Source organism: Haliotis rubra, unplaced genomic scaffold (assembly GCF_003918875.1).
Source record: "Haliotis rubra isolate DU_JTF1 unplaced genomic scaffold, ASM391887v1 Scf316, whole genome shotgun sequence".
Classification (NCBI taxonomy): Eukaryota; Metazoa; Mollusca; class Gastropoda; order Lepetellida; family Haliotidae; genus Haliotis; species Haliotis rubra.
Genome location: NW_025766987.1, coordinates 320,842 through 340,831, shown reverse-complemented (window position 1 = coordinate 340,831; position 19,990 = coordinate 320,842). Strand labels below are relative to the sequence as shown.

At 38.6% G+C, this 19,990-nt stretch overlaps 1 protein-coding gene across 1 annotated transcript in view; it reads left to right on the top strand.

The window, feature by feature from the left end:
* The window catches only part of LOC124283442 (E3 ubiquitin-protein ligase PDZRN3-like), a 298,678-nt gene that overhangs the window by 31,037 nt on the left and 247,651 nt on the right, over positions 1 to 19,990 (top strand).

Sequence of the window (19,990 nt, the reverse complement as noted above, 5' to 3'; positions counted from 1 at the left end):
TTGAAAATGACTGTATTGGTTGAAGGGGACTGGTCACTCATGCCACATGGGTGTATAGAATAACAGTGACAGCACTGGACTCTCCCCAAGGAGCTGAGATTGATGTTGTGTTGGAGAAAGAGGAATTCTCACATGGACAAGACCAGCACCTTATGGAGTGTTGTGACAAATAACTGTCAGCACAAGACTCTCCCCAGGGAGTTGAGATTGACTGTGTATTGGCAGCACATGGGGTGTTGCAACCAATAACATTAAATCTCGGACTTGCAATGTCAGCAAGTGCACCTGTATTTCAAATATCACAATAGACATTTGAAAATTACAATTTTGATTATTAATTTTTTAAATAAGAAAAAGAAAGAAAAACACCATTAACAATGTTGTGTGAATGTAGCCTCCTGGGTAAGGGGGATTGTGTATCTACAACTTGTTTTGTGGGTTGGAATGATCTACATTGTGATGCACCATACCCTACAAGGCTTTGAAGATCAGGGTTAGAATTGATCTTCAGTAACCCATGCTTCTCGTAAGAGGCTACTAACGGGATCGGGTGGTCAGGCTCGCAGACTTGGTTGACACGTGTTATAGTATCCCAATTACGTAGATTGATGCTCATGCTGTTGATCACTAGATTGTCTGGTCCGGGCTCGATTATTTACAAACTGCCACCTTACAGCTGGAATATTGCTGAGTGTGTAAACCTAAATCGCTCTCAATCAGTGTGATCAACAACTTTAATCAGCATCCCTTGTGTTTGCGTCCCAGATGAAGCTGCGTGGTATGAATGACATGATGTTCAGATCTGTGTCAGATCAAGCTAAATCACTAACATTTCACTTAGTACTGTGTGTATCGCCTTTCATAATTATCAGTATTATTATCATGATGAATTGCCAAACAAACACGTTCTTGCCAATACTGCCCAGTCATAGGAACCAGAAATAACTATGTAGGACGATAGCCCTTGTGCTGAGATTGTGGGTTTGAATCCAGTCTGCCCAGATCATGTTTTTCAAACCTGCTCGGGCTAATAAACAGCTAACTGACTGCAGCATATAATAAAATTTCCTGATTTGAATATATAATTTCCTTAGAATATATGAAAATAGAAACAGTAATTTTATTTTTTTTGCAGTATTCCAAATTTTTCCTAAGTTTGCCTGCCAAGTGTAGTTAGTTTTGAATCTTAGATAAATCCCGTAAATGACAGACAACGGAAGGTTAGAATCCTGAATGATGAACTGCTCCAGAAAGGGATTGTGATGCTCCCCTGAAGTTGTATCAATCAATTATTTAAACACTATGTATCCAGGCTCTGAAGAATCCTGTTCTTAATATATCCAGTAATATTCCGGCTCGTAACAGTTGACAGGATTTACGACCTTTGAGTCCTCTCAATACAAGAAAAAAGGGTTCTTTGAATATTTTCCTTTTAAGTCTGAAAGTTAAATGAAACTAAATCATTGCTCTTTACATGGATGAGGTTCAGAAAAAGAAAAATCGCCCTGCCTCCCATTAAAGTCTGGAAAATAAATTCAACATAATTGACGTAAGATTTTCGCTCACTTTCCCACAAACGTTCATCAGTTGCTTGAATCAGAGTTCAAATTCAGTTTTGACTGTCATGATTGAAATTGATGCATTTAGCGAAGGTTCGTAGCACTCTCTGAATTTTAGCCTCAGTCCGTGTGCAGACAACATCTTCGCGACTTTGTATGGTTTTACCGGCCATCTCATTTGTTTTATGTGTTAATTAAATTTTCAAAAACAATCTATTGTCTGTAAAAAGATTTGCAAACACCATTCCATCTTGTGATTGTGTGTGCGAATTAGTGAGTTAATCCCAAGCCTAATGGATTCCTGTCAAAAACAGATGCAAGGCCCCGGTCCCCCTCGGTTCGTTCAGTCCCCCTCCTTTTCTCAATCCCCCTCTGACTTTCCTTTGATGTGCCACCTCTGCTACTGTAGTTTTTGAGTGCCAGGTTTTGTCAAGAGAGTAAATACGTCTGTGTCTTGTTTCCAGTTTAAATCTGTTACTCTCGCACGAGTTTGCCTCATTAGCATCTGCTATTTGTACCTCCCACTAAGACCTACTTTGCTTTTTGGTTCGGAGGCTATTATAGCCTCGTTCCATTGTGAGTTAATACCATTGTGTGTTTCAAGGCCAAGACTGGTGATAAACTAGATGAGCTTCTTTCAATGCTATTATCTCTGGGAACAAAAAGAAAAAAAATGACTAATTGTATGACTACTAATAACTGATGGCTATGGTCGGGCCAAGTATTGCCCTAGAATGATTTGGAATTATTTCAGATTTGTGGCTTGAAATTAATTTTGTGGTTTCAGTATTTCTAAGATTTATCAATATCATCAGGTCATACATAAAGCTTGTTGTGGACAGAAAGAAATCTTAGAAATGATGATACAGATTTATACACAATATTATGATGTTTAGACATTTTACAGTAAAATACAGACATTTATTATCAGATAGCTTATGACATTAGATTTAGAAAAGTCCACACTAAAAGAAAAATACACTACTCAAAATGAGTTAAGAAAATCACTTTTCTTAGATATAACTAGTGTTTATGTGGCATAGAGTTTGTGGCAAGGTATAATAGCTTATCTATAGTGTCATGAATAAAGTGGGTTGTCCTTAACTTTTTGTGAGTAGTATATAAGAAGGCAAGATGTAATTAGCAAGGCATGTTGGCAGTTCCTGGAGCGGATCTTGGAGATACAAGTCGGATTTATGTGGGTTCCCTCTCCATGCATCAGAATAAGGCATTGAGGAAAGTGGCCTTAAATACAAAGACGTTGTAATTGCCATATTGTACCAGGAACAAATGCTATAATTCAGGCTTGAAACGGACAGGAACAATGGCAAATCTACAGCACATGGAACGGCCACCAGTCATGGCTTATAATCCAAACAACTAGAAAGAAAAACTACCAATTACCATGAGCAGTAAATCATTGGGACGAGGCATGAGAGATCGAAAGGTGGAGGGCAATCGTAAAACACGTTCGCTGCTGTAACGGGTCGAGTCGGGTCGACTTCCACATTGTCCTCTCACAATGGGTGCAAAGAACCAGACAGAAATTGTCTTTGATCTGGACAAAAGCTAACATTAATTTTCCTGAAGTGTGTCCAAGGGCTAGCTGCAATCTGGCCAGCTGACCGTGATGTGTCAGCCAATGTGTCGTCCTCCTGTCCCGCAGCATCGTCCTCTTGTCCTCAGATGTCCTGGATGCAACCCAGATGGCTTTGTCCACCTCTGGGTACAATTGTCACACTGGCCATTTTCTGCCCTTCCACTTGAGTGCCGACATTATGCTGTTTTGGCATATTGACTGGCTGATGTGCTATCTCGTCTTTATGGGCTATTTGATGTGGATTGTTTAGAAGGAATTTAAAGAGATAAGCACAGTTGGTACTTTGTTGTAATGGACCGCTGTTTAAGGGGAAAAACAGGGATGGGTGCAACTATGCCATACATAATGTTTTGGTTGGTATTTCAATCAGTATACCTAACAGCAACTAACGTCTTGAGAAACACATTATTCTATAATGGTTATTTTTGGAGTGCAGATACGCTTGTTCATGACCCCCATTCATGGTTATAAGTTCTCCCAAGCTGCAATACGTCACCAGGGGCAACCAAGTGTATTGGGTGGTCAGACTTGCTGACTTTGTTTATTGCCTGTCTTCATCCCCAGGGCGGTGGGGTAGCCTAATGGTTAAAGCGTCCACTCATCATGCTGAAGACCTGGGTTCGATTCCCTACATGGGTTCAATGTGTGAAGCTCATTTTTGGTGTCCCCTGCCGTGATATTGTTGGAATTCTGCTAAAAGTGGCGTAAAACCATACTGACTCGCTCTCTGTCTTCATACCCTTTGCCCACAATATCAATCATTGGATTATCTGGTTCAGATTTCATTATTTACATGCCACCCTATACATGGAATATTCAGGAGTATGGTGTTAAAAAAATATTTTTCATTGAACTGAGTATTAAAATAAGAAAACCTAGGGTGTGAGTAATACTGATAAAATATGAATGTATTTTTTCCGTGTGCTCGCTTATTCACATGAATTCAGTTCGTGGAAAATAGATTAGTTTGATCCTAATTTAGTTTTAATGTTTTAAATTTTCCACATGAAGAGATGATCACTTGGAGGTGAATCCCAAGACGTTTATGACACGAACGAAGCTTGTCGAGTTGAGGACATCGCTTCAAAGTGTCCACCTTCATCACACAAGAGTTCACGTCCGAACAGTAAACTTCGTCACCAAAGGCAGGGGAAATTGTTCACGCTAACGGGGATGAAAGGCTCCAAATGGAGCCCAATTGGATTACGAGTGTCGCTGTGCACCTAGGTTTGGTGTCTCTCTGTGTCCCATGGATCTCGGAGAGCGGTTCTCCTTGTGACTTGTGACTCATTGAGACGCCCAGGCTATTATAGTCGGCTCCTCCACTCCCGCCTTCCGGACCCGCCTTTGATTACATCACCCTTCCTTTGATCTTTTTAAGCCTCTCATGCAGCTCAGGGATCCTACCTCAATTTAATTAGTCGTAATTACACTATTATTGTGGAAGCTTGGAAAGGGAGCGATTTTGTCAGCAATTCGGCAACAGTTCCTGCCAAAAGCTTGCCTCCATTTTTTTGCCCCTTCAGGGTAGATACTAATTACTTTGTCAAAAACTGTCAAAAGGCCCCCCATGGAGTCTGAGCTTGAGCCAATGTGGGCCCAACTTGGGTACACTGTGAAATACAAGCGGGCTTTGAGATGACTGTATCGTTGCATGTGTGCTTCATGGCATGTGTTTATAGCTGTGTCCTTGAAGTATCGTTGACGTCCATGCTGGCGCTCACCAAACCTTTCTTTGATACTCACACTGACATGACAGTGTAGTGCCGTGGTTCGTCTTGGGTGACCGCAGTACCGTTGTTAGGGACGTGGGTGAGATAAATATTTATTTTCCTCCTGCTTTCAGACTCCAATATCCTATCGGGCTATTAATGTATTTTTTTTACATATTTGATAATTATATTTGAAAACAGTTGGGTTTTTTGTTTTTTCAGATATACTGTTGTATTTGTTTGGTGTTTGTTTCCGTTGGCCATGCTTGCGTTCCATTTTACAATATCTCATAACTCTCTTGATTAATATTTTGAGATTTATGAGGTCCGACCTTTTTGGCAAAATGTTCTAATGGGTTTAAACTTGAATGGCTTCGCAGAGATCAGTGAATTAAAATATCCATTAATTAAATGTTGAAAGCAAATTTAAAAATTTGAAATATTTTATTTCTGAAAGCCACTTTTTGTGCAGTTTGATTCCTGATTTTATGGATGGCGCTAATCTGCATGTTGCGTCTTCACGCAAGGAGGACATCTTCAAGCTGGTGCATCTGCTCTTAAGGTTTAGCTTGCCTTACGTTTATGAAAATTTGTAAATTTTTATCAAGTCATCAACGCTAGGATGGTATTTTTTCTGACAGTCATGCAGCGACGGTGAGCCAAAAAAGCGGATATTAAATCCCTCAAGATCTCAAGATTGCATAATTCTCTTAATTTGTCAGAAGTGATAGTTACAACACGCAAATCCTCTTCCGATGACAGATCCTGTGGGTATTTTGACAACATTATCAGTGTAATCTGCAGTCTAATATGCTAATGGGATTGCTGGTTCATGCACAAATTCAAACTCAGACCCTCCACGGCAATGAAGAGCTCGTCAGGAAAGACTTCAATAAGCATTGAATGAAAGCATGGCATAAACTGACTGCATCATGTTTTTAATAACTAATATTCCATTTCAAATATTCAAATATTGCATAGATTTCTGATGACTCACAATTGAATCGAAGTCTTAGAATATGGGAATGTATGTTATTGTTTGCTTTCTGAAATGCTGTTATTACTGATGCGGGCGAAACCATCATCCGAAACAATATGCCTGGTTTGCGTCTTTTTGAAATGATGATCTACTGATAGTTGATTTGAAAATTATTCAAGTGGATTCAGTTAAAATAAATATGTTGATGTAATTGTTTCAAATCATAGCTTTCGGTTTAATGTGTTTAGACTTGCAGTTCTTGGTTTGAGCTATATGCGTACAAACCATTGATAACTGGAGCCATGTAAAGGTTTCATGTGGGAAATAATTTTTTGAGATTGTCCATCATTATCAAATAGTCATTATTAGAATCTGGGAGAGTTTTAACAGCTGAATTTCAGTTGCTGTAATGAATGCGATGTGTGCTAACAAAACAGTGTCTTCGTCAAACAGATCCGATTTAATTCTTGTTATGAAACAGTCAAAGATATCTTGTTCATAACTGTGATTTGGAGATGTAAAAAATGGGAAAGTAAAAACTCCAGACTTGAGTATGATTAAATTAAGTGTTATGAATGGAATGGAATTCAGCCTCGGCACCAATGGTTTCCAGCCAGCATGGAATTGATTTTAAAAGGTGCAAAGACAAGCGAGATTTGGATTGAATTAGAATGAGGAAAGGGTCTAGAGAAGTATTACAGTGGCACAATCACTCAAGTTCTTGCGAATGTAATTAACACATCGTTTGCTCATCAGGCGATAAATCTTCTCCGGTGGCTGCAAGGGCTCTGCATTAAGACAGGGCCACTTGTTACACGTTGCTTTTATACACTTCTTCATGGATTTTTTCCGCGTATTGGTCTCGGCAGTTAACTGTGGGAATTTCCGCGGAATCTTCCGACATTACACCAAGGCTTGTTCAGCACCAGGATCCGTTAGGACCATCATTCACATTACATTAACGCAGATTTGTTTGCAGGAGGGAGAAACGTTGACGTGCCTCCGAGTGAAAAAAGGGGCTATGGTGTTTGTCTGCAGGGAATCTGGAGGGAATTCCAATACAGGGCTCCCAATAGGCGGCATGACAGTGCTGTCCCTTAATGAACTGTTATTGGGGCTGGGTTGACTCAGGCATTTTATTAGGTCCCTTATCTTTAGAGAACCCTAATCAGAGGTTGGTGTCCCCTGAGACCCTATTGCAGCCTCTAATAATGCATAGCAAGTAGACAGGAGGGTTTGAGTTTGTGGATTTATGAAGATCATAATTTTACATGTGCATTAAAATGCATAGCTCTTGTATTTAAATCTCTATTGAGTCGTCTTGAAAAGTTTGAGGAGTGGGTGCTTCAAATTCTCAAGCCCCAAGTGGATGAAGGTTGACCTTAATTGCGTGCAACAGGTCAGTATGTATAGAGCAGAATGTGGTGCACATGTAGAAGTAGGGCTGTATGCTGAAGGCCAGGGATTGATTCACTATATTGGTATAAATTTTGAGGCCATTTTTGGTATTTTCTTCTTTGAAATGGTTAACAGCATCATCAAAACTTGCTTGCATTGTATAAGTTTTCAATCCTGCTTTTCCAAGAATGATGTTTCTGGGTTTGTTTGTGCATACCGGTACCTGGGCTTGAATACATGGCACGGTTTTATGGATAACAGCTTCGTTATATTCTTTATACAATGTTTCAGAGCTAATTCTTGGTTCTTCATGAGGTGAATGCCGAGTAGTGCACAGAGTGAAAATGATGAAGGAGCAAGAATTAGTTCTGAAATGTTGTATAAAGAATAAAAAGAAGTTGTTATCCATAAAAGCCTGCCATGTATTCATGTTCGTCCAACTTCTAAATGCCTTTCAAGGACTTCATACCTGGACTTGTGGGTTTCACTATAGTGGTGAACGTTCAGTATCTGCATCTCTTCTGGATGTTCATCACCTCTCGCTATTTTGGCAAGACAATTGAGCATGGCATGATTGGACTGAAATACTCTCAAACCCAACTTATTAGTACAATAGATTGTATGGAGTTGGCAAATCCAGCGTAAAGACAATTGAGCATGGCATGATGGGACTGAAATATTGCTAAAAGCTCAAACCAAACTCAGTCAGTAGTACAGTAGACTTAGTAGTACAATAGATAGGAGTAAATCCACAGTATTGCTTATCATGGTCCTATTCCCTGACCGTCCACGGATTGTAATCCTTAACCCTGTTTTCCTTGTATGTATGAGTTTCACTGCAAATCCTCAGAGTTGTTGCCTAATGATTGTCATGGTCCCAAGACCCAGTCCTCCCCACATGACCAATGTGTGAAGCCCATTTCTGGTGTCCCCCGATATTGCTGGAATATTGCTTAAAGCAGCGTAAAACCAAACTCACTCTCCAACCTGAACCTGACATAGCTGAAATATTATTCAGAGTGACACAGCTCACTCAAATATTATTTATACAGACAACATCAAGCATGTGGATGAAGGCTCTGAACCTCAATTCACTCCACACATGAAAGTTTCTTATAGTATTGCCACGTCAGACTCTACTTTTTACAGAACAACGTGTACATCAAAATGCTCTTTTATCTGTCATTGTTGCTGAGCATATCTGTGGACTGGAAAGTTACTGCTGTGGCTCCCTGATGTATGGGATGTTGTATGCAGCGTGATGGAACTGATGCTGTTGCTGCTGCTGCTGTTGCAGCTACCGCTACATTAACTACAGGTCGTTCTCTGCCTGTTGAGTCAGTTAATTCAGTTATGTGCCTCTCAACTGGCTGAAATCCATCACCAAGTGTATTAGGACACAATCGTAAACTCATGCTGTCCGCTTTGCCAATGCTTGAACTATCTTCCTCACAACTCTTCATAATGGATTGAGAAAAAATTCTGCTAACTTGTATGAAACTCCATTAATCGTCTGTCAGATTTTTTTTATATATCAAGGCATGAGCGTATTCTTAAAATTATCATTTACTATAAATCAATCAGTCTTTTTCTTTCACAGGTTTGATAAATGCTTGTAATTGCTGGCAGTTGGTGTCGACTGTTGACAGTAATTTGATGTAATACTGTTTGCTTTGTATTTTGTAACATTTTGTCAGGTTTCGGTTCTGGGATAATGTATGATGGAATATGATGTAATATGAAATATTGGCACTGGAATTGGTTGGCTGTCTTACTGGAATGAGTGAGTATGGTTTTGTAACTTTCAATAAGGGTCAAGAAATCTCATGGTGAGGGGCATGAATTATGTGTCCATGTAATGAACTAGGGCGCTTGATAGTAGACACAAGCCTACTATGCCATGTGTATTTGACTAGATGCTTGTGTATGATGATGTATTTGGTGCAAAAGAAGAATTCCTAACAATTACTAATTTTTGGCAACTTCAGTGTTAAATGGAACTGTGGTCAAGTTGATAGATCATCTGCCTGTAGAGTGGAAGGTCTGGGGTTCGATCCCCGGCTGCATCTTACGGGCATAAAAGATGGTACTTATTGTTACCCTGGCTGGTCCTTGGCGCCTCTGAACATTGTGTGTAACACTTCACCTCACCTTCATATTGAAGACCCGCGAAGGTCCAGGTTAGAATGTGCCTTCAGTAACCCATGCTTGTCGTGGTCAGGCTTGCTGACTTGGTTGATCATGTCATCGGTTCATGTGCTGTTGAATCTTCTGGTCCAGACTCCCAACAGGCCGCTGATGTGTGTTGAACTAAACTCACTCATCCATTCGATTATTCAGCATTAGCCGCCATTCATAGCTGTGGGGGCGTGAGTGTGGCATAAAACTAAACTCACTCACTCATCCATATTGAACCTTATTCAGCATTAGCTGTCATTCAGTCATGTTTGTTCTTAAATCATACTTGTCATCCTTAAATCATGTTGGCTGTCCTTAAATCATATGTGTTGATGCATCTCATCTGGTCCGATAGAAGGGATAAATATTTTAATGAAGTAGTTTGAATTGAGAAGACATTTTTTTTTAAATTCAGTTTTCATGTTGGTTGGTTAGGTTAAACAAATGAACTGTATTTTAATATAGAATCATAGAATCAGACTGGTTTTTCAGTATGTTGAGCAACACTGTGTCTGTTAGGTTACCCTGTACCTATGTAGATGACATAGCCAAAGAAACCAATTTCGATATTGGTCCAGAAATACAAACCCAGCTCTTACGTGTGATGAGCACACTTGAACCAGTAGGCTACCCTCAACTCTGTCATCGTCACGCTGCAACATGCGTGAGAACTTCACAGCAGAAACATTCTTGTTCCGTCAAATATCTTTGATATTTTATGATTGATAAACAACAATGAGCGTAACTGTGATTGATAAACTATAATGAACATAACGGTGAGTGATATTCATTAGCTGTTTCCTTTGATTGGTTGACTTGTGAAGATGGCTACCGATGCCGTCAGGTGAAGGTGACAATGGTGGATATTGGAGTGCCAATCATGTCTGCTGGGAGTGCCCTCCCCTGCCACACCTATCACTGGTGATGGAGAAGACATGCAGTCTGTGTCACATCCAGAACTCAGAATTTTTATGTCCAAAACATCAAAGACTGTCCGAAACATGGGATGTTCACATTCTTTAGGAGTCAGCCATTGTGTGATGGTGACTGGTTGTCATTTAAAGGGAGACAATGCCATTTCCGACCTTGACCCTGGCCTTGACCTTACGGTGTACCTTGTGTCAAATTATACCTTTAGATCATTGTCTGCTAGACTGATATACCTGAAAATTTGAACATGCTGTAGTCCCCGTTTGTTAAGTCATCTATTTATCTGGTTCTTTTTTTAACCGACTTTTGTTCTTATTTGTAAACCTGTTTCGATTTTGGTTTCCACTGTTGCTACTTGGGTCAGTTTACAGTGTTGCTTTGCAAATAGTATGCGATCATATTGCAGGTTATGCCTGTGGCCATATGTGTAAACAGGCTGTATGTTTAATCAGGGCATATTTGTAAACAGGTCACCTGTGTTTTTTTATAAGATGTGTAAACAGACACTGTTTATTCAGAGCATGTTTGGAAACAGAACATATGTTTATTCAGGACATATGTGTAAACAGGCTGTTTATTCAGAGCATATGTGTAAACTGGACATGTTAATTCAGGACATGTGTAAAGAGGCCATATGGTTATTCAAAGCATATGTGTAAACAAGGTTGTTTATTCAGATGAAATGTAAACAGGCCATATGTTTATTCAAAGCATATGTTTAAACAGGCCATATGTTTATTCACAGTCTATGTGTAAATAGGCCATATGTTTATTCAAAGCATGTGTGTAAACAGGCCATATGTTTATTCAAAGCATATGTTTAAACAGGCCGTATGTTTATTCCAAGCATACGTGTATGCAGGCAATATGTTTATTCACAGTCTATGTGTAAATAGGCCATATGTTTATTCAGAGCATATGTGTTAACAAGGATGTTATTCAGATCAAATGTGTAAACAGGCCATCTGTTTATTCAGGGCCTATTTTGTTCTGGGTACAGGTGTAAGCAGGCCATATGGTTGAACAGGTGTAACTGTTTAAGTGTGCGTGCAGGTTCAAAACAAAGTTGTAATGATGAACATGAATCAGGGCTCCAGATAATATTTCAACATCAGGAGTACGTACTCCATATTTTTTCACTACAGGAGTCCTGGAAAACCTTAAGAGTACATTTAGAGTACTGAATGGAATTTAATGGCGTATCAGTAATCTTGTGTTTCGTTTCATATATGCACCACAACATTGCTAGTCTTGTGTAAACAGGTCAATAAACAATAAAACAATACTTTTTCAGATAAATACGTCTGTAAATGATTCTAGGACCGTACACTTTTGCTGTGGTGCGGATCTGCTACGTTTTCTAAATTATTTGCTACCGTATCGTGCATATTTTGTATCCGTACATACGCCGATACGGCCCTTATCTGGAGCCCTGATGAATTTGTCCCATTCTATCAACAGGGTGAATTTCTGTTCAACCAAATTTGATTCTTGTCAGTTTCTTGATGCCGAACAAGATTATTTCTGCTCTGCGATTAATTACCACTATGAACAATGCAGTTGACAATGATGAAATCACTGCTCATTTCATCAAATATAAGTCCAGATTTCAAGTTCAACGCCATTGCTTGCTGTTGTGTCGTAAGGTCGAGAACTTCAGTCGTATCTATTTCAGAAAATAAATTAATTTATATTAAACCGTGATTTTCTCATTTTTCAAAAGAAATTATTTTGACACAAAAGCCAGGCAAGAATCTGTGTGTGGAACCAGAGATGGGATGTTTGCAGGCAGGACAAAGGAGGAAGCGGGGATAATCGTGGAAATTGAAACAGAGTATAACATGATCGGTCAACATCAAAGGTAGTGCGTAACAGGATTTGCAGGGAAATTTTGCCAAATTTCCATCGTGTTCCCCCCAAAACCTCAGGGAATCATGGGTAGCAATTTGATACACTTGCCAGTAAGCCCTACAGACAAGATTAGCTAATCTTCCCTGTAATTAACATTTGTTTTAGTGACAGAGGAGGATTTTCGTCAGCATTTTAATGGATGACTGTCGTTCACTGCTACACAAAAGTGTCTTCGACTGATTGGCTTTTGGGGACTGAAAGGTGATTATCTTCGTGTTGATGAACGAGGCCAAACCACAATAATTGCACATCAACCTAACATGCGAAGCTTGTTTTTTTGCCCATGTGGCGTTTCCTGTCCCAGATCTTATAAATAGGAAATGTGTTGACAGACTATCTGGGGGATTTTGTTATGGGTAAATATTACCAGGAATGTCTTGGATGATGCTGATCGGGATCTGGTCCCCTTATAATGACTTTCTACAGATTATTAAATGACAACAATGGACGTTGGTGATGAATTCTGCAGAGTGTATCCGACAAACTTTACCAGACTTTTATTTTAATCGTCTTCATTTTTGGCCTGAGGGTTGGACTAACCAGAGGAGCAAGGCGGCCATTACTGTTAACCAGATGCGCTTCCCTTGAGGACTTCATAATAAGTTTGAAGTTCGTTAGTGTGTAAACACTGCTTTTTGTTTTTTCTAGCTCTTCGCTGGCGATGTTGAGAGAGCCTGATGGATTACTAATTAAAAGATCTTGTTTCACTTTGGCCCAAAACAATGGCCAACTATGGTTCCCAATTGGAGGCTGTTCCGGTTAGCGGAACGGAACAATGGTGTTCTGATATGCCCTGGTGAACAGAAGAAATTATCTGTTTACAAACTGATCTTCTTCTAAGAGGCTAAACAGGAATCGGGCAAGTTTTTTAAGCCATTACTCTCTCAACTTCTTTTGTGACGAGGCTCGTAGTAACGAGGTGACCTGTCACTACTGGGGATTAATCGCCATTTGATCTTATTGAATTTGACCCAGTGTTTGTGTTAGCCTCAACACCCTGATTCGCCCCTTACTTGCCAACCTAGATGGGGTCATTTTGAAAATTTTCATGTTTGTGAAATTTGCATAAATGATTAATGAGGCAATTACGACATTATATCAACGTTTTCAAAAAGCTTTAAATTTCTCATTGTTATGATGAATCATATCGCGTCATCGACACTGGCAGGCTAACCACCTCTTGTGCAGAGCATGACGACTCATGTCCAATTAAAAATCATAGTTATTTTCACGGATATGATAGAAATTAATCACATCTGACTTATGAATGCCAGGCTGTTTTGAAGACGGAGATTACTACATTTTTTCTTATCAAACACGATGATACAAACCTCTGTTTGAAGACTTAACTGGTGTGTAAACCCCAGCTTTGTGTCCTTAAACCTTAAAATGCTGTTAATTTTCTCAAAAGAATCTAAGAACAATTAATATCAAATTTCATACTCTCTTTACGAAATTTACAATCAAAGTGCTCCCGACTACAGATAAATGTCCCTGGCTGTTAAAGATCCATTTTTATCAATCCCGATTATGAAATTGTTAAATATTCTGGTGATTTAACACTAATTGTTCTGCTTCGTTAAGAGACAGCCTATCAAGTGTTGTGTATAATCTGCCACGGCTACTTAAGAATCTAGACGCCTTTGTAAGTGGTAAACAATTTAATTGGTATGAGCAGATAAATGATCTTTCATCAGGATAGTTTCAACTGAGTGATAAACCTGTTGAAATAGGAATGTGTGATAATCGTAATTGCTGACTGAATTAATGATAGTTGGTCTGCAACGTTTCGTTGATTAATGAACGTTAGAAAATGTATTTTCTGTTTGAATGGTTCATAATGAGTTAATAGTTTTATTCTAAAGTCAGGAATGTTTGATTTGATTGCGGGTGTATTTATGTGGATATATTATAAAGGACTGTGGATAGTGGTCTAAAACACTTAAATCTCTTTGAAGAGTTACGTCCCTTGGACATGCCAGTATCTCCCACATGGGTACAGTGTGTGAAGCCCATTTCCGATGTCCCCCGGTGGCGTAAAAGCATGCTCACTCATGCACTCTCTCTCTCTCTCTCTCACTGACTCACTCACTCTCACTCTCACTCACTCACTCACTCACTCACTCACTCACTCACTCACTCACTCACTCACTCACTCACTCACTCACAGCCTGATCAATAGTCTCTGGAGTCTTTATTCACTTCCTTGATAAGAAAGGATAGTATCACATTGTCCCATATCACAATTTCCATGTATTTGTCAAGTCAGCATAAATCTGGCCATACAGTGCCTTCATAGCATTATTTCATTGTAGTGTTAGTGTTTTTTTAAGCCAAACTTTCATTTCAAATCTTCCTGTTATGAGATGTCCGTCCATTGTTCTAGAAACTCTGCTATTTCACTACAGCCGATGTAACTCGGATTAAGAACGACTGACAGAGGATTAGCAGACGCTTAATAATCTGCAGGCTGTAGTGTTTATTCACGGCTTTGACAAAGTTATATCCCTATTGCATGTATTTTACGCTTTTTATGACACTCGCTTCTTTACTCAAATCCCCTCAACAGCAGAGACGACAAGAATCTGGAGGATTTTATTGATTCCAGAATTGCTTATTGATTTCCCTTGATTTATCGTTAGATTAAGCAGGCTTTTTGTAATCCTGTTGTTGACAAATCTATGCACTGTTTTGAGCAGCGCCAGTATTTTTTGTCTGGTAGATTAAAGGCTCTTCTGCCTGCCTGGATATAACCTCTGTAATGATTCAGGATGTTACGTAGCAGTATCGTGGTGTAGTATTATTTACATGGAGTTCAGGTTTAGAAGTTTTGAATTGTTCAAGTGGTACTCAGTTTAAGCTCAGACTTGTGGGCTTGAGAACTTATATATATGTCTATTGAATGCAGTTTGATATGTCATCTTCAAGTAGATTTGTAAACTTGAGTTGTTTTCAGAGAGGGGAATGTACAGTTACATAATTGAATGTTTTTATGTATTTTTAATGTTAGTGCCAAAGTTACTCTCTATGCCTAAACATTGCTTTTTTATATGTATGCAAAGTGTTATTTTCCAGAATATAAAACCCAATTTGTTTGAACAGTATTACTAGCGTTATTTGTGTTATATATTACAGTCAAATTTCAAGTGAATGGCACAAATTGTGAAGTAGTCCAAGGTCAGATTTCATACATATGGCACTCATTGGATTCTCATGGCGTTGTTTGTATGATAGTCACATGTGTGGCACTATTTGTGTAATATCCAAACATATAACACTTTTTGTATTATATTCACATACATGGCACTATTTCTATTATATTTGGATCGGTGGGATAGCCCAGTGGTTTGTTCGTCAAGTTGAAGGCCAGTTTTCTATTCCCCACATGGGTACAATGTGTGAAACCCATTTCTTGTGTCCTCCGCTGTGATATTGTTGGAATATTGCTAAAAGCAGGGTAAAATCTCACTCACTCACTCACTCACTCACTCACTTATGTTATATTTACATACATGGCACTGTTTGTATTATCTTCACATGCATGGCACTTTGTAAAATATTCAAACATAAGTCATTGTCTAATATTCAAACTTATGGCACGATTTGTATAAACTTCAAATTATTTGGTACTCTTTTTTTTACATTCAAACAAATGTCTGTATTTGTATGATAATGATAATGTCTATTATTCTCTTATTTAACAGATTGTTGAACTCGCATGCAGCCAGTTTGAGAGTCATGCTACAATTTTGTCTCAAATATTAATTTAGAGCTCTGTGTGTTAATTAATTAAGACCTGGAACCGCCAACTAACACTGCAAGTTACAGCACAGCATCATGCCAGTCTTCATCACCATCAATTTCTTCTGTTCAATATGTCACTTATATTTCATCGTGGCCTTTAGACTTCCCTGACGTTGCGAGGTGGGTCCTATTTCTGTTCTCCATTAACCCTCCAACTACAACATATTCCAGTCCTTTCTTCAAGATCAGCCACCTGAATAAATGTCAAATCATTCCACTTTAAGTATGATCCAATTTGAAACTACAGACAGGTGGGTGAGGGAGGAAAACTCAACAGCATCAGCTCTCGATTCAATGAGTAGTTAATTTTCTCCATCGCAATAAAATGCCACGAACCAGCGGCAAAGTCATTCAGACATAAACCTCGGCTAATCGGTTTGACCAGTAGTGGACAGATTTATGCTGGACTTAGAATCACACGTTACAAATGATGCAGGGTTTTATGGCGAGGAGTGAATGCAAGCCTTTGAGGTACCTATTGTTTAGTGTGCAGTGGGGGCTCCTTTGCCATCTGGGCTCGGGATGGTCTTAATTCCGGGTTATGAACCCCGCCCAATAAATAGCCCACCCCCAGGATCCGTTGAGGGACCTTCAGAAACAACCTAATGAGAACGAAAGAGGAGTTATGGGGCAGTGTTGGATGTTTCATAGTATGTCTTTTATCCGCGAGTCCTGTGCGTGTGTGCACTGTCCGACATTAATATTCTAATGATATTGGTTTCGCATTTTATGCATAAAAATATCATAAAAATTGCTTTGAAGTTGCCGTGAATCAACTCGGAGCTTCCGAGGACTCACGGTTCAGGCTGCTAGTCTAAGTGGTAATATTCTTTTCAAAAGACTGACATTTCATAAATATAAAATCTGCTGTGGATGAAGAGCCCTTTCAGAGGCAATTTAGTCCGTAAGATTTGCCAAGATGGCATCCTAACAAAGTGTATAGGGGTCGTTCCTCCGAGGGTGATTTTGAAATGCTAATATTGGCCCCAGTCCTTGAGGGGGCTGTACAGAATTATAACCATGTAATTTTTTTAACGAAAGCTTGATGATGTTATTGGTCTTGTACATTCTTTAGGATTGTTGAGGGGACACGATTTCTTAAAAAACACCTACCTGAAACATATATTGTTAAGGGGGAGTGTGAGAGCTGGTTTGAAACGTCGGCTATTCATGATCTTACTTGTAAAAAGTATAGAGAAAAACTGTGTATGTTCTCAATGGGTTTGTAGGAATGTAAACACCAGGCGACGGGCTGTCTGCACAATGTTTGTTAAAGCTTTCTTCATTTGCAACAAATCACAAAGTATCTTTTCTGTTGACGGTACAGGTATATCGGGACAGGTAAGATCTCGACAAAGAGAGACATCATCAGTGGGGTTTGGTGACAATATGGGTTGTGATGTTGTCTAGTCTTGTGGTCAGTGATAGTGACGTGTGAACAGGGAAAGGAACACTCTTTCAAAGCCTGCTTGTCAGGATGTAAAACACGAATCTGTAAGAAGGTATTTGACAGGAAAGGGAAACTTTCTTTCAGGGTAGAGAAATGAATACACTTTTTGTTGGCGATAGAAAATGTGTTTAACCTATATTGATAATTACTGAGGGTTCGTGGATGATTTAAAAGGGTGTCAGTAAAATTATGTTGCTTATATTGATAGGACTTTAGGTATTGCAATGTGTTCATCACTTCATGTGGGATAGTTCCCATCACTGGATATCATAACCTTTTTGCAAACACATGATATCACTGTTTGAGAGTTCATAAAACACATGCTTATGATAAAATGAAAATAGTACAATGGACTTAGCTCTTATCACATATGTCTTGTGATCATGACATTGATTATATTTATATTCAATGACAGTAGTAAACAGAAAGTATCAATTTGTCACAAATAAGTATATATTAAACAATTTCAAACACTTATTCCTTCTTGAAGAGATATTTGATATTGATTGTAAACAAATATTTTAAATAATTGTAAAAAATATTAAATAAAATCCCTGTCCGTCATTTTCTCTTTTTGAAAATATGTTTTCAATATTGTATCAGAGGTTAATAAAGTTTGTAAGCCATACTAGCATCTTGACAACTATTTCCATGTAAAGGACAGGCAATAACTTAGTCTGCCTGAACTCGATGCTATGATTAAAGGAGAAAATTACCATTTAAAGCGGCATGTTTTAAACTCCCAATGCTTGCTGGGATAAATCACAAATGCCACTTAAAACCCATGTTTTTCTGTTCCAAACGTTAGAATTTATTCAAGGGAGATGCCAGTAAAGCCCTTTGATATTGTGGAAACAGAGAATTAAATCAATTCAAATGTTGCATGCTTCCTGTGGGCATTGTTCGAACTAGAGACATAATGAGACAAGCTTCATACTGCAAAAGGACGAAAATGGTTTACACAAAACGTTAGGGATCATTTAAGTTGATTGTTTTCATTGAAAATGTAGATAGACCTTAGTGCCAAGTCTTTATTAGGCCCGTGGGCCACACATTTCACTGGCACCGTTAGGAGGAAGATATCCCGATTTGATAAGGCAAATGAATGCCCTCATTGCAAAGACATTGGCGCCAAGATCAGTAGGCCAGTTGTCCTCTTCTTGGAGTTCTTGTAAGATTTAGGGGGTTTGGTCTGGATATTTAGGGGAGTGTTGGTCCCTCAGGAATGAAAATGGGCTGTGTACTATGATTTAGTCAATATCATAATCTATAACAGTGTCTATCAGTTGAGGAATCAGCCCTTTGAAGTTAATTTCAGTAGAAATTGGAAATTGGAGATTATCATTAATTTGCTTAAGAGGAAATAATAATTGAGGAGAATCTGTTTGTAGCAGCGGGAAATACCTCGAATCACAATTATTCATTCAATATTGAGATTTTGTTTAAAAAATATTTGTTCTTTTAAAAAAATGTTTTTGAAAGTCAATTTTGTTAAAGCCTTTTGGGGTATTTGTATTAATGTATTTTTTTATTATTATTATTATATTCCTTACAAATCATACCGGAGGGTAATAGGCTGAGTGTTTTGTGCCTCAGTTGTGCAACTAAACCATAACCAATGGATTCTAATGTTGAATATCAAAGATAATCAATAAATGAAAAAAATATTTCAATCCCAAATATTGCATGTAGAGTCAAAAGTTTTTCCTGTGAAACTTTTACAATGAGTTTTATATGCATTGAACCCTGCCATTTTCCCTACTGGCGTGAATAATTGTGATTAAATAATGAATGATGTAACGTGATCCGTTTATTAGTCATACAGCCAACGATGTAAAGAAATATCACGGAATATAAATACTAGAATACTACTAGAATGAAATTTCTGAAGATTAAAATCAATAAACGATCACCATTCCAACAGTGGCTGGGTGAGAAGGGATTTTGACTTTTGTTGCTGTTCCGTTCCGAGATTGAAACATGAATGATTTCCTGGCTATTGTGGTGCTGTTAGAACACATGGCTTACCTTTCTGAAAGAGCACCGAAGGCTTTCACCTGACAAGAATTGACACTTCCAGGAATCTCATTTGCTAAAGATTTGAAATCGTTGCATGATTGTTCTTGTGACATTTTTGTCCCGATTTTAATGCTCAACTCATGAAAAGGTCTATTGGCCGCCAGTGTATTTAATTTTCACCATGTTTGATTGGTATTTTATGAATTTCATGAATATTCATGATTTTTCATGAATACCGTAACACACTTCTAAGCGGGAGACATTAGGAAAAAGTCAGATCAATACGCGGTCATTATGTGTTTTTTTGACAGGATACTGGCTTGTGTATAATCAGTGTTTATTTCAGGTGATTACTGGAAGACAATTGTGACCAACGCTGTATGTCCGCCATGTTTGAAATGCTGTCATACCTTCCCCGGTCACTGGGATTGACGTTGGGTATTAATTTCA